This window comes from Mustela lutreola, chromosome 7, assembly GCF_030435805.1.
Source record: "Mustela lutreola isolate mMusLut2 chromosome 7, mMusLut2.pri, whole genome shotgun sequence".
NCBI lineage: Eukaryota > Metazoa > Chordata > Mammalia > Carnivora > Mustelidae > Mustela > Mustela lutreola.
Window position 1 is genome coordinate 4,755,907 of NC_081296.1, and position 22,107 is coordinate 4,778,013.

Sequence of the window (22,107 nt, forward strand, 5' to 3'; positions counted from 1 at the left end):
TCCATACTCTCCCCTGCCATGCCTGACTCGGGGGACGGATCCTCTGGTGATGTAGGCATGAGGCGTGTTAGGAAGGACCACTCAGAAAACAGGTATTGAATTCAGCAAGATTTAGTGTCACTATCCTCCCCCAGGATAGAAGTTCCCACGAGAGCAGCAGACCGACCCCTTCGTGTGCAGACCGACCCTGTCGTGTCCCCAGCACCAGAGCCTGGCACTTGGCAAGCTCTGTGTGCTACATCCTTCTGGGCTGAAGTTAAGTTAAGAATGCGCATTTCGCCAAGTTGTTTGCCAGCACAGCGAGGATACAACGAAGACAGGAAGACCTCCGCGCTCCGAGGCCATACGGCTCCGTCCAGGCAGATGCACGTACACAGGAATAAATACAAAAACCCAGAAAGGAAGACCATACACCAGCCCAAGAGGAGTGACCGCCATGGGGATCAGGACCGGGGTGGGTTCCAGGAAATCTGATTTGTGTCTAGTAGGTTCTAGTTTTTAAAAAAATATTTTATTTATTTATTTGACAGAGATCACAAGTAGGCAGAGAGGCAGGCAGAGAGAGATTTGGGGAAGCAGGCTCCCCACTGAGCAGAAAGCCTGATGCGGGGCTCGATCCCAGGACTCTGAGATCATGACCTGAGCCGAAGGCAGAGGCTTAACCCACTGAGCCACCCAGGTGCCCCAGTAGGTTTTATTTCTTAATCAAAAAAAGAAAACAAGGAAGTGGAGCAAATGTGACAAAATCCGTTCATTTGTTCTGTGTGATGGGCACACGGGTGTTCGTTATTTTCGCCTCTGTGATTTTCTGAGGGTTTGAGATTTTTTTTTTAATACCGCAGCTGTGTTAGGAGACTAATTGCGGTCGTTGTACTGCCGGTCCCGGTGCTGGGGTTTCCAGAACCGTTCTTGGATGTCACAATCCGGAAGGACGCACAGAACTCAGGAAAGGGCAGGACAGAGAGTGTCGTGTAGCCAAAGGACCCAGGGGAGACTCAGCAAAGAGTAAAGGGAGGTAAGGCAGAGTCAGGGTGATGGGGAATGAGCTTCCTTTGTCCTCTCCCAGCACAGTTGTGTGGGCAGCACTTAATTCTCTCAGGAATGAGGTGTGACAACACACACAACATCCCCCGACCCAGAAACCTCCCCTGCGTGCTGGTGCCCAGGGCTTAGCCAGGGTCGGTCATGTGGGCACAGAGCACCTGCTCCGCGGACCTTAGCCACAGCTTCTGTAGCCTGAGGCCCTCATCAGAAACCACATTGTTAACAGGAAGCTATCTGGTGTGGTCTGAGGTCCCAGGTATGTGAAGATAGTCTTATCAGGCAGAACATTCCAGAGACTCATAGGTTACGTCACAGGAGACTGAGACAGCCCAGTCCTTTCTTCGGAATGTGCAAGCATGACGATCCCACGCCTGCTGAGTTAACCCTTTATTGTCCAACCCTGGACCAACCCAAAGTGAGATGCGAGACCACCACCCGCATTTGTAAAAGATTTTGTGAGCCTTAGGCAACCACCTACCTCCAGGCTCCAGAAAACTCCAGGAAAGGTTTGGAGAGACTGGGGTATCTGAGCAGCCTGCCCCTCACTTCAAACTTTCCAAACTTTCTGAGGAAAATGGGCTCAGAAGGGACCACTGAAGATCCAGGCATGTGTCTAGAAGTTTCAGAAACCGAGGGACTAATGCTTGATTGACACCTGAGGAATCCAACTTAGGAAACACTGGTGTGGCCGCTCTGGCCACCAGGCCTTGGGATCTGACTGCCCTCCCAGAGTATTCTGGAACCCCCCAAAACAGGCAAGTGTTTCCAGTGGCAGGAGGGAAAGAGAGAGTCAGTTTAGGATCTTCTTAGGTCCTGGTCAAGGTTAGTCCAACAGGGGACCAGACCATGAGATTCTCAGGGGTAAAGGAAGGAGCTTAAGCAACCAACTAGGAAAAAATGCATCAAGCCAGAGATGGGAATGGGATTTTTGAAGAACACTTTTAAATGCTATGAAAGAGAAAGAGTAACCATCCAACCCTGTCGAGCACAGGGGGTATCCCAGGGGGAAATTTCCCATCCATTCTGCCCTGCAGCCTGCTCTGCTCCAGCTCTGGAGAGCAGAGACCAGCTTGCGAGATGGGTGAGGAGAGGCAGAAGAACAGGGCGAGGGGGACAGGTCCTCTCGGACTTCAGTCTGTCCAGCTCAGAGCTGTGGAGGAAGGAGGGGACGCTCTCAACCTGGAAGGAAAGAGAAGTTGCAATTGTTAACGAGCCTAGAGATCCTCATCACCGCACGGGGCCGTCTCAGGGAGCGGAGAGACAAGAGGAAACTCTGCTCATTTCCCCACTCGGTGCTTCAGTTCTGGTATTTTCAATCGATGTGTCCCCACCTGCCCTTAATTCTGTTCCCTGCTCTGCTCCGTCTCCCGCAAGCCGTTCGAATAAGCACCAACTTCAGATGCTGTGTTTCATATTTCTAGAACATTCTTTAAAAGTATATTTTAAGGGCGCCTGGATGGCTCAGTCGGTGAAGCATCTGCCTTCAGCTCAGGTCATGATCTCGGGGGCGTGGGATCGAGCCCCGCATGGGGATCCCTGCTCAGCGCCTTCTCTCTTTCAAATAAGTAAATAAATAAAATCTTTTAAAAATTCAAAAAAGTATTTTAGTTCTCTATTGAAACGTCCATAGCTCAAAAGCAACTCTGTCTCTACCATCTCTGGCCTTAAGGTCATCTCAGAGCCCGCATCTAAGGACTGTTGCATTTCTTGTTCGTTGGTATGTCTACCACATACCGTACACAGCAGAGGACAGGCCCTGGGTTGTCGGATTCCTCTGGAGACGAGGAGGTTCTGTTCTTGCCCACAGTGAAATCCCCGAAGCGTTGCCTTGGTCATGTTGAGACGTGAGTGATGGTTTCAGGCTTGGTTGGAGCAAGTCTTTGCAGTCCTACCCCCGTGGCGAGGGTGCAGCCCTTTCTCCCAGTACCTGTCCTCACTACGAGGGTGTGGTCCTTCCGGAGCCTTAGCGCAGGGCTCAGGTGCTGACTCCGCAGGCCTCCTCTGGCCACTCCTGCACGACTCTGAAACCCTTCCCTACCCTGCAGCCTCCAGCTGACCCTGGGTCTCCGCCTACCAGGCACCGTGTAGGGCTCAGCCAAAGGTATGATGGGGACAATTTGTTTTTGCAGATTTTTTTTCACTCCTTTTCCGAGGCTCTCGTCTTATAGGTACACTGATCCCAAAGCCCAGCAACCGCACAGTGGCCCTAAACTCCAAGGCATAGGGCAAGATGCCTGGTCTCTGTGGCCCCGCTTCCTTGCACCCCGCTTTTGAGAGAGTTTCTGAGCTTCAGTTCAACCCTCCCATGTTCCCATTTGTCCACCTCCATATGGAGCCCACGGAAAGGAAAGAAAGGTCGGAAAATGAGTTACAGCCTGAGATACTCTGTTATCCTGGAGTGGCCGTAAACGTGGCTCAAGAGAAGCCCCAGGGATGATATAGAATGCGGACTAGCTTTCCTGCGGTGTGAAATATCAACATACGGAAAACTTACCACCCTAACAGAGGGGATACGATAAGATCTGAAAAGATAGAGCAAACCTGGAGAAACATTCCGGTTGCATGCTTACTAGATTTCCCAAATTAAGCTGGAAATCATGCATTTAAATGTTAATTTTAGTTTAAGTCTGCAGGGTCTAAATCTGAAGTTCTAGCACACAAAGAGTACAGAGAGGAGGTGAGGGTTGACCTCCCTCTCTGTCCTCTGGAGAGCAGAGTCTGAAACTGGTTGGAAGGCACTTTGGTTCAGTCCCAAATTTGGCAACCAACCGGAAAACACAAGGACCGTGTTAGCAAAACAAAACAAAACAAATTGTAGGACTCAGCTTGAACACGAGCCTGCAGTCGTTATGAAGTACACTGTAGTAATTTTGACTCGCAAGATTATGTAATAAATTTTGACCTTTCATAATAGAAATACGAGCAGGAAGATTGAACAGAATATTTAATTAAAAAATGCAAATTGGGGCACCTGGCTGGCTCAGAAAAGCCGGTAACTCTCCATCTCGGGGTTGAGTTTGAGCCCCATGCTGGGTGTAGAGATGACTTGAAAAATGAAATCTTGGGGCACCTGGGTGGCTCAGTGGGTTAAAGCCTCTGCCTTCGGCTCAGGTCATGATCTCAGGGTCCTGGGATCGAGCCCCACATCGTGCTCTCTGCTCAGCAGGGAGCCTGCTTCCCTTCCTCTCTGCCTGCCTCTCTGCCTGCTTGTGATCTCTCTCTGTCAAATAAATAAATAAAATCTTAAAAAAAAAAAAAAGAAAAATGAAATCTTAAAAGAAATGCAAATAGCTGAGATCATAAGAAAAAAATGCTCAAATAAAAGCAGAATAAAGCAATTAGCGAAATCCGCAGTGTAGCACAGAAACTGAGCACGGAACAGTTTAAAAAACCAGCTCTTCCAGCAATATAAATGTCTCCAAATGGGCAGATTGCTTACATCAATTATGGTGAATCAAAGAATGGTGAGAATATGATTCTACTGGGGCGGAAACGTCATTCTTTGTGTGCGCACAGATGCATGGATGCAAGGGCCTGGTCGGCAGGACACACGCTGATGAATTAGTGACCGGTGACACCGTCGATCGGATTGCTGGTTTCTTTGTATTCTCTGCCCGCCTGTGTTCACACGTTGCAGCACAGGCGTATTGCTTTCGTGGCAAGAACTCCTCCCTCACCCGCCGCTTGAAGATCTGGAAGTTTTCATGAAAGTTTTCTCTTACTTAATGCAGCTAATTCAGTTTAAGCCAAGTGTACCTGAGCTGCTCACTTGGCCTTGCGGTCGTGCCGTGCGGGTACAGGAATCTCACGGTTTCCAAATCTGTGAAATGGGAATGATACTACGTCAGAGGGTTTCTGCTCTATTTGCGGTGAGCAATCCATTGTTTCTGAAACATTTTTTTAAATAAGATTTTATTTATTTATTTGACAGAGAGATTACAAGTAGGCAGAGAGGCAGGCAGAGAGAGAGAGAGAGGGAAGCAGGCTCCCTGCTGAGCAGAGAGCCCGATGCGGGGCTCGATCCCAGGACCCTGGGATCATGACCTGAGCCAAAGGCAGAGGCTTTAACCCACTGAGCCACCCAGGCGCCCCGTTTCTGAAACATTTTTATTTAAATCGGACTTCGCAAAGATACAGTGCAGTATTGGTTTCAGGAGTAGAATTCAGTGGTTCGTCACCTGCCTACAACACCCAGTGCCCCTCACGACAGGTGCCTTAGTGGATGCCCATCTCCCACCTACCCCATCCCCCGCCCACCTCCCTCCGTCAACCCTCGGTTTGTTCTCTGTAGTGAAGAGTCTCTTCGAACCATGAGAGACTGTGGACTCTGAGAAACAAACGGAGGGGTTCAGAGGGGAGGGGGTGGGGGTTGGGGGAGCCTGGCGGTGAGCACTAAGGAGGGCACGGATTGCACGGAGCACTGGGGGTGCTGCACAAACAAGGAATCTGGGAACACTGGGAACATTGATTGTAACTTTTAAAATTAAATTTAAAAGAAGTGTCCTGTGGTTTGCCTCCCTCTCTCCTTTGTGTCCTCCTTCCCGTAGGCTCATCTGTTTTGTTTCCTAAATTAAAGTGAAATCGGGGCGCCTGGGTGGCTCAGTGGGTTAAGCCACTGCCTTCGGCTCAGGTCATGATCTCAGGGTCCTGGGATCGAGTCCCGCATCGGGCTCGCTGCTCAGCGGGGAGCCTGCTTCCCTCTCTCTCTCTCTCTCTGCCTGCCTCTCCATCTACTTGTGATTTCTCTCTGTCAAATAAATAAATAAATAAAATCTTAAAAAAAAAAATAAAAAAAAAAAAGTGAAATCATGTGGTACCTATCTCTGCCTTCGCTTGCCTAGCCTAATGCACGCGAGCTCCACCCATGCCGTTGAAAATGGCAAGATTTCATTCTTTTTGATGGCTGAGTAATAGTCCATCACACACACACACACACACACACACACACACGAATGCGCACGCATGCACGCACGCACGCACCCCACATCTTCATCCATTCAGCCGTCCGTGGACCCTTGGGCTCTCCCACAGTTCAGCTACTGTTGAGCAATAAATTCCCAACGACCGGCAGCTGCTTAAACCAAGCCCAACTGCAGATTTACAGGAGAACCAGCAGGGGAGCCCAGGGATCTTATCTGGGTCCCACTGCCCTTTCCAAACCACTTCTGACTCCCCCGCCCCCCGCCCCCCCCTGCACCCAGCGCCTTCCAGCTCTTTCCATCCAGCCCTCCGACCAGCCTCCTACCTCCCCGCAGATACCCACTGAGCCCTAGGTCCCTCTTCCCCCATCCGTGAAGGACTTGGGCCCCCGGCTGTCTTCCTCTCCACCCACGCCCGTGCCCTCCTCCTGCCGACCTCAGTCTCTAACTGCCCGGCGCTGGCCTCTCCATCCGTTCTCCTCCTTCCGTCCACCCCTGTGCAGCCCCGTGGCATCATTGGGGTCCAGACCTAGCACACCCAGTAAATTTTCCTTTGCTGGAAACTTCGTTTCAAGCACCTTGCTCTCCTTCTGACCTACCGTCTCTGGACTCCGCTTCAGTAACCCTTTGACGTCCATCCTACAATTCCCTCCCTCTTTAATCTGCGGGTCCCGACCCTTGCCTGCAATTTTGCTTGCCACCATTGCAATCCGTTCCTTACTGTCACTTCCCTTTGCCCTTTGTCCCTCTGTCATAGCTGGCCGGCCAGACTCCAGTCCGGGCCGGACCCACCCCCACGGCGTTCCTTGCACCTGCTTCCGACGCCCTGAGTGTGGCTACACAAAGGTGCACGAGACTCTGGCGACGCGTTCAGCTTAGAAGTCATCCCCACAAGCCGCAGTGAACCAGCACCGCTCGACAAGCCCAATTTTTCTTTCTTCTTTCCTTTCTTTTCCGTTTAAAAAAAATTTTATTTATGTATTTGACAGAGAGACAGCGAGAGAGGCAACACAAGCAGGGGGAGTGGGAGAGGGAGAAGCAGGCTCCCGCCGAGCAGAGAGCCCGATGTGGGGCTCCGTCCCAGGACCCTGGGATCACGACCTGAGCTGAAGACAGACACTTAGCGACTGAGCCATGCAGGCGTCCCAAGCCCATTTTTTCTTGAGGAGGTTTGCTTTTCTTTTCTCCAAGATGACAATCTTACTATCTGAAGCTACTTCTCCCTTCGCGTCAGGGGAGGACCAGATAGGTGTGTGTTCAGAAGTTGGGCTCCTCGAGGGGCCTCATCTGTTCCTTTCCTGCTGCTCTCAGGACCACCTGGTGTCCCTGTCCTGGCCGCAGCCCCTCTGGGGCAGGAACCCACACACTGAGCTGACCGGTTCGTGATCCTGACTCTGGGTCCTCCTTCCCCCGCCAGCCGTTGTCAGGAGCCCTCCCCAGGAGGCCACGGTGTGAGCTGTTGCCTCTGTGTGGCAGAGGCGGCTGACCGGACTTGGGTCCCGTGTGTGAACTTATGGGCGCCTCTGCCCCATTTAGACCTGCCTCAGCCCCACTATCCCCGTGGCGCAGGCTCTTGTGCCCCATCCACCCAATGGCTCAGGGGGTTCCCAGCACCCAGATGGTTAAGAGCAGACTTGGCCCTTCAGTGACTCACATCCAACCCACACTCTCCCCTAGGACCCAGGAGCGGGCCCGGATCTGCTTCTCAAATGGAGACTAGTTCTCTGCAGCGGGTGACGTGGCCTGTTCAGAGCCCCAGAGCAGGGCTGGACCCTCTGACCTCAGATGGACTCCTTCATTGCCGTGAAATCCACCGGCGCCATGGAGTGTGCAGGGTCCTGTAGCCCTAGTGGTGGGGCTGCTTGTATCATAGTCCTGAACCCCGGGGCAGAGTTCTTTTTGCTGTGGGCTCTGGCCAGGAAGCCCGGGCCGCTGGAAGTCAGGTTGTCTTGTAGGACCATGGAAAGGCCCAGGAGGCCCAGGGGTAAGGAGGGATGGGGGCAGAGGTCCCAGATCCTGTCCGCCACGCTCCCCGCGCAGTGATGGTGCTCTCCGGCACCACGTCGGATTCCGTGTGCATCGATCTCTTTTCCCCTTCGAGGACACAGCGTACAGTTTGAGTTCCGCCTCCTCCGAGAACCTCCTCCCCGACGGGCACCTTGAAACTAAATCGACTTCTGGTCACCCACTGCCAGGGCAGAGGAGTAGCCCATTCGCCGCAGACATTCTTTTACGCATTTACCGGCCTGCCCGCGGCGTTCGGAATCCCTCTGCTGTGTCTCCTACCGTCGCTTCCCGGGGGCCAGGCCAGCGCTCTCCAGCACAAATGCGACACGAGCCACTCACATTACGTACATTCTCCAGCGGCCACACTGCAACAGGAGAAAAAGAAACGGGCAAAATGAATTTTAATAATATATTTAGTTTAATCCAAAATACTGGAAATACCATCGACACGAGGCACCAGTGACATCTTGAGGGCCGACAGCTGCGGGGGGCGGGCGGTGAGCGGAAGCGCTCGTGGCCCCAGGAATGCCTCCCTCCCACCGTAAACTTGAGAGGTTTTTCTAAATTATTCCTTGAGAGCGCAGGAGGGAGCAAGAGAGAGAGGACAGGTGTGTCTGGTCACCTCCACGCGGCTCAGACAGGTGAGCTGTCTTGTCCACGATGACCCGCCATCACAAAGTGGCAGATGTGGGACCCGCGGCCGGCTGTTGGGACTCTGCTTCTGCCTTGAAGAGAGTACCGAGGCTCCCAAACTCGTCGGCACACTCACATCCCCGAGGGTGTTTTTAGAATTTCCAAAGCCTAGCCACACCCCTGGGCCGTCAAGCCACAACATCTGGGGATGGGAAAGCTGTGGTCTGGGCGCGCGGCCGTGGGCCGAGGGCGCTGGTGGGCAGCGGCCACACTCAGCACGTGGCCCACGAGCCTGCAGCGTGGGCGTCAGCAGGGCCTCGCCTCAGCCGGGGGCCAGGCCTGCGGACGCGGAGCCCCAGGTCAGGCATGGCTCGAGCTCCCGGCCCAGAAGCATCTGATAGAAAACATGCCGTTCTGCTTTGTTGGAAGAAAACATGGTCCGGGACATTTCCCCGGTGGGGGTTACTGAGTCGGACAGGAGGTGGCCTTTAGGTTTTCATTAAATTAATATCATGTGACTAATGTTGCTGTCTTGGTTTTATTAGGGCTTAATTTCTGAACCATCGTCATGGACTCCCTCTAGGCAATGGTTTGAAAGAACCCTAGAAAAACTGCCCGAAATGTCTCTCCGGCTCGAGGTGGCGTTGAACCTTTGCTTAACAAAATTAAACCTTGCTTTTTCATTCAGCCAGCAGGTTTGTTTGTTTGTTTGTTTTTAAAGGATTTTATTTATTTATTTAATTGACAGAGAAAGACACAGAGAGAGGGAACACAAGCAGGGGGAGTGGGTGAGGGAGAAGCAGGCTCCCCACTGAGCAGGGAGCCCGATGCGGGCTCGAACCCAGGACCCTGAGCCTGAGCTCACAACCTGAGCCGAAGGCAGACACTTAACCACTGAGCCACCCGGGCGCCCCTCAGCCTGCAGATTGTGAGACCCGACCCTGAGGGTGATGTTGAGGGGTGAAGGGGGGGAGAAGAGCTTTGGACGAGCTTCTGTTTTGGGGGCTCCCGGTCTGGGGCAGGGCGCCAGAAGGCACACCCGCACGGCTGTGGGACAACAGAGAAGGTGAGTCATGACCCTGTAATCCTGGGGTGATGGAAGCTGTCATCAAGGAGGCACTGGGGGATTTGGACGCTCGTGGGTGGAGGGGGGTGTTTTTACAGGACACACTCGCCGGCACGGCTGCCATCGGTCGGGGAACGTGGATGTGTGTTAGCCGGGAAGCTGGGTTGCAGGAACAGAAACCCCACTTGACCTGGTGAAGGCAGGAAGAGCGATTTTAGGACTCGGGGAGTCCATGTGCCGGACCTCCAGACAGTGAGGAGGCCTCTGGAACTCGGGAACCACAGACGCCAAGAGTGCCAGGGCTCTTTCTCTCCAGCGCGTCTTTAGGCCAGTTTCACCCTCTCTTCTGTCAGACTGGCTTCAAACACGACAGCAACACGACCTCAGAAAGCCCCGTCTTCTACGCACATCCCACACTTTCCTGTACCAGAGAGCGAGCCCCCAGGTGTCTGGGACTCGAGACAAAATAACGTGGGAAGAGAGGACACAGGTGCCAGGAACTCGACTGGCCACGAGTCGGTCCTGGCGAAAGCCGCGGATTCCTGGCCCGAGGCTGTCTGATGTCTGTGCCCCTACCTTCACATACGTTGGAAATTTTCTTTACATTTCATGAAGAAATCATGTTCCTGTGTCTTGGACCAACCTCGGGTCAAGCCCTGTGTGCAGGACGCGTGGTGACGTGCGTACTTGGCTCTGGTGAGAACCTCGTGCTGAGACTCCGGGGCAGGAAGGTTAGCGCCATTGCCAGACGGAAAGGGGTTCTGTCTGCCCAGAAGAGGGAGGAACGGAGCCCGGGCAGAGCCCCACCCCCACTCCACGCTGACGTCCGACGGTTTGCTACCCGCTGCTCTCCCCTGGGCTCTGGGCCCACACTTCTGAGGATGTCCCTTGGGCACCTGTACCTCGATGTGCTCAGACTCGACCTCCACCACGTCCCCGTCCTGCCGGGCAGTTCCTCCTCCACCGAGCCGCTCCAGCCAGAAATATCTGAGTCGTTTTCAACCCATCCGGCGTCCCCACCCCGACTCATCTCTCAGCTTCGTGGATTCAACCTCTGAAATATTACCGACTCCTCCTCGTCCGCCGGACCCCTGCTCCATGCCCCAATACAGAATCCTCCCAACCTCTCCCGCTCCGGAGCCCACACTAGCTCACGCCACCCCTCTCGCCGCCCACGACGCCAACGCACTGACTGTGCTCTCTGGGCTCCGACGTTGCCCAGCCACCGGGAGGCATCACGGCCACTTACAGTCTGGTCTTACAGCCTTTAGAGCCTCTCGCCATTTGCACCATTGGACGTTCGCACACGTGCGCCTATGTTAGCTTCTGCCCTTCTGCACATGCCCCCTCTTCTTTACGAGCACACCGGCCAAATTCGACAAGACTGAGCTGGAAACACATCTCTTGGATAGAAAACCTTCTCTGACTTCTCGAGCAGCCTCCCGCCGGCTGTCTCACCAACCCTCCAAGTGTGGCATTTCCAACATCCCACGGCAGTGACCGTTTCACGTTTGTATCTGCCAACCCCCACTCTCAGTTACGAGGAGGGTATCCCTTGTACGTGCCGAGTGACTCTCTCTCTCTCTCTCTTTAAATCTATTTGACAGAGACACAGTGAGAGAGGGAACACAAGCAGGGGGAGTGGGAAAGGGGCAAGCAGCCTCCCTTCTGAGCAGAGAGCCCCATGTGGTACTCGATCCCAGGTCCCCGGGATCATGACCTGAGCAGAGGGCAGAGGCCCAACCAACTGAGCCCCGCCGGCGTCCCTCGAGTGAATCTCTTACAACCGGGGAAGGTTGCAGTACAGAATGTGCTTTCCTGATTACGAGGGCTCCCGAGCTCTAGTCCAGCCACCTGTTGAAGATAAGACTGATACCATCGGCTCCAATGAGAGGGAACCGTCTCCTGACACAACCCACTCCGTTTGTGGAGAGCTCTTGCAGGGTCCTTCCCTGACCGACCCTTGAACGCTGCTCCAGCCAGCCAGCCCGAGCTCTACTCCTTACGGTCTCCTGAAGCACTTCCCGACCTCAGACACCAGCTCTGCTGTGCCTCGGGCTCCGTATCGAGCACTCCTTCAAGCAAGAACCCTCAGGAGGCCGGGATTGAGTCTGGAAGCCTCTGAGCATGGGTCGACTCGTCTCCGTCTCCCCGCATCTGCGGCTCCAGAGTCACACGCAAACGTCAGGTGCGGGTGACTTGGGAATGGACATGAACAAGGAGTGGGAAGACCGTGGGTGGTGCCGAGGGCAGACTTGATGTTGCAGAATGTGGTCCAGTTTTTCATCGCACCGCGTGGCCGTCCCCCATGAAGAACACAGGGGGCGGGGCTCACATTAATCCAAGACTGAGGATGGGCAGGTAAGAGCAGGGAGACAGACCGAACCACCTGGAAACCTGTCCCTGCCCATCACACCCGCTTCCCCTCACCGTCCCTTCCTTGCCGAAGGCTGCGGCGTCCAAAGCAAATCTGACCAGATTTTCTGCTCTACCTTCTCAGAGTTTGTTGATTGGTTTTTTTGTTTGTTTGTTTTTTGTTTTTTTTAAAGATTTTATTTGACAGAGAGAGATCACAAGTAGGCAGAGAGGCAGGCAGAGAGAGAGAGAGAGAGGAGGAAGCAGGCTCCCTGCTGAGCAGAGAGCCCGATGCGGGATTCGATCCCAGGACCCCGAGATCATGACCCGAGCCGAAGGCAGAGGCTTAACCCACTGAGCCACCCCGGTGCCCCATGTTGATTGGTTTTTTAAAACAAACTGTGCCTTGACTTTTTTTCTTCCTTTTTAAAAAAATTAACATCGAATGTGTTATTGTTTTCAGAGGTACAGGCCTGTGATTCATTAGTCTTATATAAGACCCAAGGCGTGTTACCTCACGTGCTCGTTAATGCCCGTTAATGGCCGACGCCCAACTACCCCGTCCCTTCACACCTCCCCTCCAGCAACCCTCGGTGTGTTTCCTGGAGTGAAGAGTCTCTTATGGTTTGTCTCCGTCTCTGGTTGTGTCTTAATTTTATTTTTTCTTCTCTTCCCCTATGATCCTCTGTTTTATTTCTTAAATTCCACATATCAGTGAGATCATATGATAGTTGTGTTTTTCTGATTGACTTATTTTGCTTAGCATAATACTCTCCAGATGTCCACGGACGGTGAATGGATAAAGAAGATGGGGTATACACGCACACACACACACACACACACACACACACACTGGAATACTATGCAGCCATCAAAAATGAAATCTGGCCATTTGCAATGACATGGATGGAACTAGAGGGCACTGATCTGATGTTTAAAAAATCTGTCTTTTCTCCTTATTTGACATAACAAATAGCAGGGGATTTTTCACGTTATATTCCAAATAATGTCTGTCTTCAAGCATGATAGATTAGTGATTCCTTTAATAGGGATTATATTAAATAACAAAATAAACCTCATGTCATTAGATGTTCAAAAACAAAGCAGAATTTCTAAGTCCCCTGTGATCGGGCTCTTCTGTAAACAAGTAAGAATCAGGCTCTAAGGCCAGGTGCAGTGAAGGGAGGGACCCGTCCCTTCAGGGGTCTCTACCCTTAGTTTGGGGGTGAAGGTGAGGATCAGGTAGGGGGACGTGTGAAGCTCCCCGTTCCGCGACTGACAGTCTCAAAGGGGAGGAATACTGGAAATTAGAGCCAGAGTAACTTGGTACATAAAGAAGAAATTCTGACTGTCGGGGTCTCTAAATAACATGGCAACCGAGCGCAACAGCAGCATTCTTTGAAACAGCCCCCTGCCCCTCGACGAAGGAAGGAACACCCATTGGGCGTGTTGGGACGGATGCTGGTGTCCTGGAGGCAGTATGACCTCATCAGCAGGGCTTCAGACTGGATTTAGAAGAAGAGGGAGACAGATGCCCAGACAGACCTGGGAAGCCAGTTGCTGTGGGGTGCAGGTGGGACTTACACAGCAGGAGTCTCCCCGTGTGCCCAGGAAAGGGATTTGTACGAGGGTCGTCAAGGATGGGTTCGGCCCAGGCTGCCGACACAGCAACGCACACTTCTCCAGCAGCACTGTGATTTGAGGTCGCGATAGAGGGTCGCAAATATCAGGTGACTTGGTGTGAACTCCAAGAACTCAAGAACTCAAGGCAGGAGTACAGGCATTGAAAAGGGCAAACTTTTTTTTTTTTTTTTTTTTAATGATCACTTAGAAGGGAAAGTGAAATCAGGCTCCAGGCATATAGAGCACGCTGTGGATTGAGGGCGATGCACCAGGTCCTGGGGATGGACGGTGTTTGAGACAGACACGATTCCTGCCCTCACGGAGCTGACGGTCTCGTGGGGAGAGTGTAGGAAGGGTTGAGAGGAGGTTCTTGTGAGCTAGGGAGTGATTGGTGGTGCAGCTGGGGAGATTAGAAGGGGCTCAACGGCCATATAAAGGAATCTAGACCTTTTCTGGTATCCAAGGACACAATGGTAGGATTTTATATTCTATAACTGAAGCAGGGGCGTCGTGGTCAAATTTAATGGGCAGTAAGAATGGAGTTTCCAGAGCCTGGAAACGAAGACAGAAATCTAGGCAAGAGAGGATCACGGTGTGGATTAAGGTGGAGGTGGAGTCAATGACAGAAACCAGCGCAGGCAAAACCCACATTCACCGGAAATAGGGGAAGGAAAGGAAGACATCTGAGATCCAACCAAAGCTTCGGGCTCTGGCTTCTGGACAGCGAGTGGGAACATGGGAGGAGGTTCTGGCTTTGGGGAGTGGAGGTCAGAAAGGACCTGAGCTCAGATGCAGATCGGTGGAGGAGCAGAGGCCTGGGATCCCGCGGGGAAGCCTAGGAAGCAAACAGAGGATGTGGGGAGAGAGGGCGCTGGTGTCCCCGACCCAGAAGCTGAGGTCGTCCGGCGAGACGTCCCACAATGAAATCCCGTGTGCACCTCGGTCCGTGGTACACTGTGGAGTGGGTACGAATGTTGACACCCGTCCTGTCCAGACTCACTCCTCAACAACGTTTCCTTTTTTAAATAAATAGATCGACACGGGTTCGGTTCCAGTCTGCCAAATTGAGAACGTCATCGCCTTCTTGGGGGACATGGGAACCCATCAAGATCTGAATGCGGAAGCAGAAGGTCTAGGAACACATCCGCAGAAGGGAATGTTATTGTAAACACTGAAGTCCTAATGACGGATTTAGGAATTGTCGACCTTAAAAGTGTATTTCCCTCATCCCTGAGGTTTCCTATTTCTTTTGCATTGATCCATGCTGAAGGGCACCTTTTCCTGGGCGCTCCCACTCAGGTGGGTTCGAGGAGTGCCCGTCTCAGAACTGCTGGTCTGTGCCTGAGGTCACACGCTATAAAGACAGATAAACAAACAGTGTTCAGGTCAAGAAATCCTCTTGACTTGTCAGAACTCGTAGGAATGCATCTCGCTGTCCCCTGGGCTTACACTGTATCTCAGATATTCGCGAGATGCAAATGATGTGACCTGCCTGTTTGCATACGAGGTCTCTGCCAGGCTTCGGGGCAGATCTGACACAAGCATCCCATAATTACAGGAGAGCTCTGGGGACTGGCTTCAATTAACCACGCTGCTTCTCGGTTATCATTATATTATCTGTATTTATAGCATTTGACATTCTCGCAGCGCTCTTTAATCATACTGCATGTGGGTTGCCTACATCTAAATCTTTCAACATACTTGGGATACCAGATGTTCCTGTTCTCTGGCTCTTACAGATGGAGAAACAGAGCATGGACCAGTGCTCTAAGGACAGCACCTGTGAGTTGCATTCCCAGGTCACCTGGGCAGCTTTGTGGAGGTTAAGCACTTGGATTAAGGCAAAGGTCTGCTGGGCAAGGTTGTGTGGGGTAATGGGACACTGAGACTTTAGCCTCATGGCAGAAACATGCTTTCTTCAGCTCAAAGTTCTGAGGTCTGGACTTGCCCAACCAGAGCACTGGAACATCTGGAACCTAGTCTTGGCTCCCACCAGCACATCAAGCCAAGAGGAGTCACAAGGCTTCCCCTCTCCTTTAGGCTGAGTTAGCTCTGGTGTCTTTGGTCCTTCGTCTCCTGGGTCTAAGAGCTCTCTAGTCGGTCCTGCGTCTCCCACATCTCCCGACTGGACACTGGAGCTCGGGGCAGGGAAGGGAGGGTTGTCTGCAACTGAAACAAGAAAGTAGGAACCCACCATCCTCCCCCTGCTGATCCCCCCCACAGACTGAGCACGGACCCTGACTGCAGAGACTCGGACAGAACTGTGTTCATGAATGGATACGGTGACCACTCTGACCGGCAGCAGCCCCACGGAGGTACTGGTGGGGTCCCAGCAGCTCTTGGAGTCATGTGCAGTTCAACGGGCACAGCAAGGCGTGTGGATACAAGATGTTCTCTGCCCAGCTGTCCCCCAAATCTATGGCAGGATCTGTAGGGAAGGGACACCCCCCTGCCCTTCCCTATCCAACTGGAGAGCACAACCGCCCGTCTCAAGTCTCCCGAGATTTCCTTCCTTTTTTTTTAAGATTTTATTTATTTATTTGACAGACAGAGATCACAAGTAGGCAGAGAGGCAGGCAGAGAGTGATAGAGGAGGAAGCAGGCTCCCTTCAGAGCAACGAGCCCGATGTCGGGCTCGATCCCAGGACCCTGGGATCATGACCTGAGCCGAAGGCAGAGGTTTTAACCCACTGAGCCACCCAGGTGCCCCCCGAGATTTCCTTCTTTCATTGCAACGCGTCCGTTACATCCCCCGTTTGCCGATCTGGCAATTACTTGAATGCGGGGTTAGATTTGTTAGAAAGGTTTTCGGCGCTGACTACGGAACCAACCTAATGTTAAATTGTGCGCCGTTTTGTTTTTGTTTTTCCCCTTCTGGGGGACGTGATGCCTAGGTTTTGCTTTTTTAAATTAGATGAGTAATTTCAAAGATGAAGAACCTGTCCCGAGATTTCCTCGTGAAGCTCGGGGTTTGATCAAGCTCGGCAGGCTGGTTCGGTCAACGTCATGACTCAGCCAGGTTCTGTCTCGATGACTGGCTTTCTTGGAGCCTCAGCCGGGTCCTCACGGCTGCTCAGCCCGCGGTCACACACCGTCACACTCCAGGGCGACGCTCCGGGCCTCAGCAATCCATGTCAGCTCTTCCAGCCTCGTCCCCTGCTTGTCCTCCAGGCAGAGAACCACGCGTGCGGCTCGAGAACCCGCCGGAGAACCCTCCAGCTTCCCCACTCACCCCCGTCAAGTCTTCACCTTCCTGCTCTCATTTACAACCCACCTTGCGGGCGACCTGTGGTCAATGCTGGTCCTCTCTTCGTGCTTTTGATTCTCTCCTGTCCTGCCTCTCCTCTCGCTCTGTCAGCCTCCCCTCCGGTATCTTCCGTGTTTCCCGTGTCCTACCTCCCTGCCTGCAGAAAGACCAAGTCTCCTCTGCCTCAGAAAAGAAACCCCCTTCCCCGGAACACAAAATAGAGGGCTGTGTCTCTCTACCACTCACCATCGGTGGTTCCAAACCACATCCGACCCCCGGGTGTGAGCGGAGCAGAGTTCCACCGGAATTCATGATCACTCAGAACCTCCGAACGTGACCTGACTCAGAAAGAGAACCTTTGAAGAATTAATTAGTTAAGAATCTCCAGATATAATCATCACGGACTTAAGGTTAGGACAACGGCGGGCTCTGACTCTCGTCACCTCCTGTCTGTCGGTCCGTGGCGATGGCCTTCCTCGACCCTGTCTGACCCTTCCCGCTGCGGCTCCCGGGACACTTCTAAAACACAGGCTACTTCTCTGATGGAAAGTCCCAGACGGCTGCCCACTGTCTGGCCCAGCCATTCTCTGATTCTTCCACAACGCCATCCCAATATGGATGGTCTCGTTTTCTGTTATACCTCTGAACCCCACCCACGCGCCCCCAGAGCTGCTTCCCAACCTTTGGGTCATTATTGTCCCCCTCCCCAAATCTTTTTAGACATTTTTTCCCCTAATTATGGCACCCAGGAAATTTTAATAGCACAAGGACACATTTGTCATATTGTGGGCCCCTTTGGAGAGCCGCAAACCACCGGGATGCCTGAAGTTGTTTTGTCCCCCAAAGCCAGTTTTCACATCCTTGGAGGTGAGATCCCTCTGTGTCCAGGACGGAGAAGGCATGAGCAAGGGGGCGAATCCGAACCAGAGTCGGATTTCTTCTCTGAGACACACCTGCCGTGTGACTACTGAGAAGTCGTTCAAACCCCCGGTCGTCGGAGATCCCCGCGCAGGCAGAGCGGCCTTCCTGGCGCCCACCTCACCCACCATCTGCCCATTCCCGTCTCCTTCCCTTTCACGGGCCGGTGCCAGGAGCACTGCCCGGTCCACCTCCTACAGGCTTATCTCTGGCTCAGAGACGCAGTCTGCTTCCTGGGGACACCGAGCAGACAATGTCCCATTTACTGCCTGGCACAGGGGTGGGGCTCCACGGGTGGGGATTCTCTCCCCCGGAATCTGGCCGGCGTCCTGCCTGCCATTGACACAGCCTGTCCCTACACGCTCTGGACCCTGTCTCTGGCTCCGGAGGGACTCTGTCTGCGGAGCCCTTCCCCGGGGTGGAGCGTGAGCACGCCCCGGACGCCCCCAGCCTGTCCTGTTTGCCTGCACCAGCACTTCCCCCACGCCTGCACGGACCGGGAACAGCATGGGTGCTGAGTGAACAGACACGTCTGCCAGCCTCCCGGGATGCCGCCCTGTGGTCGGAGGCCGGGCCCACCTTCCCGGGGCGCGTTCCAGGTTACAGAACGGGCATCACCTCTGGACTCCGAGTCCCGCCCCAGCGCTTTCTTTTCTGTCCCACCAAACCCATGTATCTGAGCAGCACCACGCTCGGGTTTGGTGAGAGGCCACGGCGGGGAAGGCTTTGAACGCTCGGACTTCGTACTTGGCTGGTGGCCAAGTCTTCCAACGCTTCAGGAACAAGGCAGGGTCAGGAGTAAGACGGTGGCATGGGATTTAGACAGGGGAGAGTCACGTGACCGGTGGCCTTGGAGGAAAGCGGCTGCCAGGGACTCCCTACTGAAACTGGAATTTCCTGGGGGAGTTTTACCCACGAACTCCTGGGTCCTACCCCCAGAGATTGTGATTATCGCTCTGGGGTGGGGGTGCCCTGGGCTCTGGAAGTTCAAAGAAATACTCAGAGTTTTAATGGGTCGTCAGGTCTGAGAACCACCGGGCTATGGATGAAGTGGAGGTCGTGCGTGTGGACAGCTCTTTCCAAAAGCCTGGCGGTGAAGGGACACAGGCACAGAAGCCTGAGGGACAGGAGGGTGCCAGGAAGGTGAGGGTTGGTTGGTTTGTTTGTTTACAAGGTGGGGAAACTTGGAAATCTTTGTTGGCTGAAGGAAAGACTCCAGGGCATGGTAGAGATGAAAGCTGATAGTGTGAGAAGTTTCTAGAATAATCCTGGAGGGGATGGGTGAGTGGCAGTAGTAGGGGGATGTGTCTTAGGAGGAGAAAATACCTATTCTTTGTACTGAACTCTGCTTAGAATGACCTCTCGTTCCTTCCGAGCCCAGCTCAGCGCAGCTGTCTACCGCCAACCCCACACGGGAGCGAATTATTCTGTATTCTTGGAGCACTTTCTACATTTCTCCTGTCATGGTTATCATGAGGGTTATATAACATCCGCAAGAGACATTTCTGTAAGAATCTTAGCCTCATTCAACTTTGTGACCTCTTTGGAAGTTCCGTGCAGTTCCTGGAAAATACTCTATTTATTTAAGTGGATCACTCCCCACCTTTTTACAGAAATGATTTCAGAAAGCTTACAGGGGTATGGAAATTTTAAGTTAGCATAAAAGCAGGGGGTTAAAAATAAAGGGAAAAAAGAAAACAGAAAGGCCAAAGAACAGAATACAGAAGAAACCATACTTGCAAAATGTCACCTGCATGTCACCTTCAAAAAGCGCAGCCGATGGCTCTGGGCTTTCTGGTCCAGCCAACATGAAAGGCTGGAATCTGGACCGTGAGACAGTGTGGTTGGAAGTGAGCGGATGACAGGGGACGACTCGTCCCTCAAGTCTTTTTGGCATCCAGCTTCAAAGCAAACTTCTCCCAACGGGTTCTAATAAAGACGATTTTCTGTGTCCTGATGAAAAATATTCTGGCCCCCGTTATCTAGTCTAGTGAACATCAAATTGCTCCAAAGCTTGGGGGCCAAGATGATTTCTCATCTCGCCTCGTTCTCACGGACTGGCGGCTTAGCTGGGTGGTTCCCTAGTGCGGACCTTCCCAAGGCAGCGTCCGTGGACGGCGGGGGCTGCCACCTTCTCTCCCATTGACTGTGTCCGCCACCTGGCCTGCGCGGTTGCAGGGGCTGGGGGTGCTCTGATGTCTCTCTCCCTGAGGATAACGTGCGTTTCCTTCCAGCATGGCAGCCGGCTTTCCCCAAAGGAAATAGATCATGAGGGTCCGGCAGAAGCTGGGAGGCTTCTTGGAACCCAGCGTGGGAAGTCTGGCAGAATCACGTCTACTGTGTTCTGCTCCTCGGAGCAAATGCAGGAGAACCTGAATTCGAGGGAGAGGAGGGGCAGAATGCGTCTCCATGCTGGGAAGCCGGAGCCCGTGGAACAGATCAAGAACATGAGGATTATGGCTGTCCAAGAGAGGCTCGGCATCTGGGTTCCCCACTCTGGGGACTGAAAACCAGGGTCATTTTGACTGAAGGCGTAGTTTCAATACATCCACACAAAGGACGCAAAGTCACAAGACTTACCAGTCATGAAGTCCAGGACTGGGGTGGGGGGAGGGTGCAGAGTGAGCTGTTACTGAGGGGCTGGAGTTCAAGCCTGCACAAGTGTTTGCCTTCCTGACCTTTGAGCTTTTATCAGTTTACAAGGCACTTCTTTCCTAAGAGGTAGGGTCACTTCCTTCTACGGATGGGTCAGAGAAGTAATCTGCCCAAGGTGGTAACGTCTGGACTCTAACCCGGTCCGTTCCACGCTCTACCCTGGGCTACTGCACCGAACCAAGCTATCTCCCACTCGACTACACTCAACCACGGAAAAGCAGTTTTTAAAGGACAAGATCTGGATATCCCAGCTCTTTGCTGCGTTGAGCGGGTGCTCGATAATGTTTTGTGGAACATTTGGTCTAACCAGGGAAGGGACCCAGCAAAGTGGACACGGCAGAGGGACAACGGTGGTGGAGGATGCGTGAGAAGGTGCCAACAAGAGTGTGATAGACACGAGCTACCGTCCCTTAGGCCATCCTGGACGGTCTGATGGAGGGAGGGGGGCAACCAGAGAATGTGGAAGAGGTTCAGCGCGACGGAAGGAAAGGAGGCAGAAGAGGAGGCACTTGCAGGCGGGGAAGGAAGTTCACCCTCCAGCCAGGACAGAGTGCCAGGTGCAGACAAGGTCCCGCGGAGGACAGCGTTCGTGGGCAGTTCCGTGGAGCAGCAGGAAGAGACCAGGAGACATGGGCCAATGCAGCGCTGGGAGTCCCGGCTCTTCCTCCACGTTGCGGCCGCAGTCACAGAGACCCAGCGTCATCATCCGGGAAAGGAAGTCAGAGGAGGGTGGAGAGGGAGGGAGGAAGCCAGTGCAGAGAAACACCGCAGACAGGAAGCGCATTCCTGGGCTGGGCACACGTACCAGCCCCGAGAAAGGTCCTACGATCAGATAATGCAGACTCCGAAGCAAGAGAGAAGAAAAACAGGTCCTCTGGGATCTCGTCTCTCTTTGCATTTGCGGCAGGAACCCCACAGTCCTGGTGCGTAGTAGGTCTTCGCCAAGCTCTGCTGACCTCAGCCGTCCTAACAGCGTCTTATTCCCATGTGACTGGAACGTTCACTCAGCCTTTGGGATCTAAGTTCTGAAGGATCTTGGAATAGCGAGCACATCTTCATGACTCTAGAGCACTCTCTTTCCTTTCCTTTCTCCTGTTTGGCTTGACATGACCTGTATTATTCCCCACCTAATCATAAAAATAGGACACGCCTCGAACTTACAGAATGTACACACCAGAAATGAACAACTGACCAAATTATAAAAAAAAAAAAAAAAAAAAAACTCTGTAATCTCACTGGCCAGGGACAGATTCCACCCACCCCCCGCCCCAAGCTTAAACTTCTAAAGTATATTTACATGGGGTTGTACCTATTTTGTGCTCCGTGTTTGTCCAGCTCATTACAGATGTTTTCCTACGATACTAAACGCGGTCCCTCAATTTCTGTTCTACTGCCAGACGTTGGCCCTTCGTCCGAACGTGCTATCACTTACTTCAAGCTTTGATGCTGTCCATTTTTTTTTCTTTGCTATTATAAACCAGGCTGTCATAAACATCCTACTATTTAAAAATCTGTGTTCAAAACAAGTTATTTCCTTAGGCTACATTCCAAGCAGAATTTCTTGACTATAGATGTGGTATGCTTTCAAGTCCTCCGGTACGTACTGTCAAGTTTCCTTCTAGAAAGCCTGTCCGTGAACA

At 52.9% G+C, this 22,107-nt stretch overlaps 3 long non-coding RNA genes across 3 annotated transcripts; 1 reads left to right on the forward strand and 2 right to left on the reverse strand.

Moving 5' to 3' along the window:
* Nucleotides 1–1,951: 1,951 nt before the first annotated feature.
* LOC131835506 (uncharacterized) lies at nt 1,952–3,134 on the reverse strand. The gene is made up of 2 exons (XR_009355209.1): nt 2,779–3,134; nt 1,952–2,223 (listed from the first exon to the last, which is right to left on the reverse strand). It is a non-coding gene; the product is annotated as an uncharacterized LOC131835506 (long non-coding RNA).
* An 8,534-nt stretch (nt 3,135–11,668) lies between these two features.
* Nucleotides 11,669–19,778, forward strand: LOC131835507 (uncharacterized). Its single transcript, XR_009355211.1, has 3 exons — nt 11,669–12,030; nt 14,681–14,946; nt 15,387–19,778. It is a non-coding gene; the product is annotated as an uncharacterized LOC131835507 (long non-coding RNA).
* LOC131835508 (uncharacterized) lies at nt 16,161–21,657 on the reverse strand. Its single transcript, XR_009355212.1, has 2 exons — nt 17,141–21,657; nt 16,161–17,051 (listed from the first exon to the last, which is right to left on the reverse strand). It is a non-coding gene; the product is annotated as an uncharacterized LOC131835508 (long non-coding RNA).
* Between the last annotated feature and the right edge of the window lie 450 nt (nt 21,658–22,107).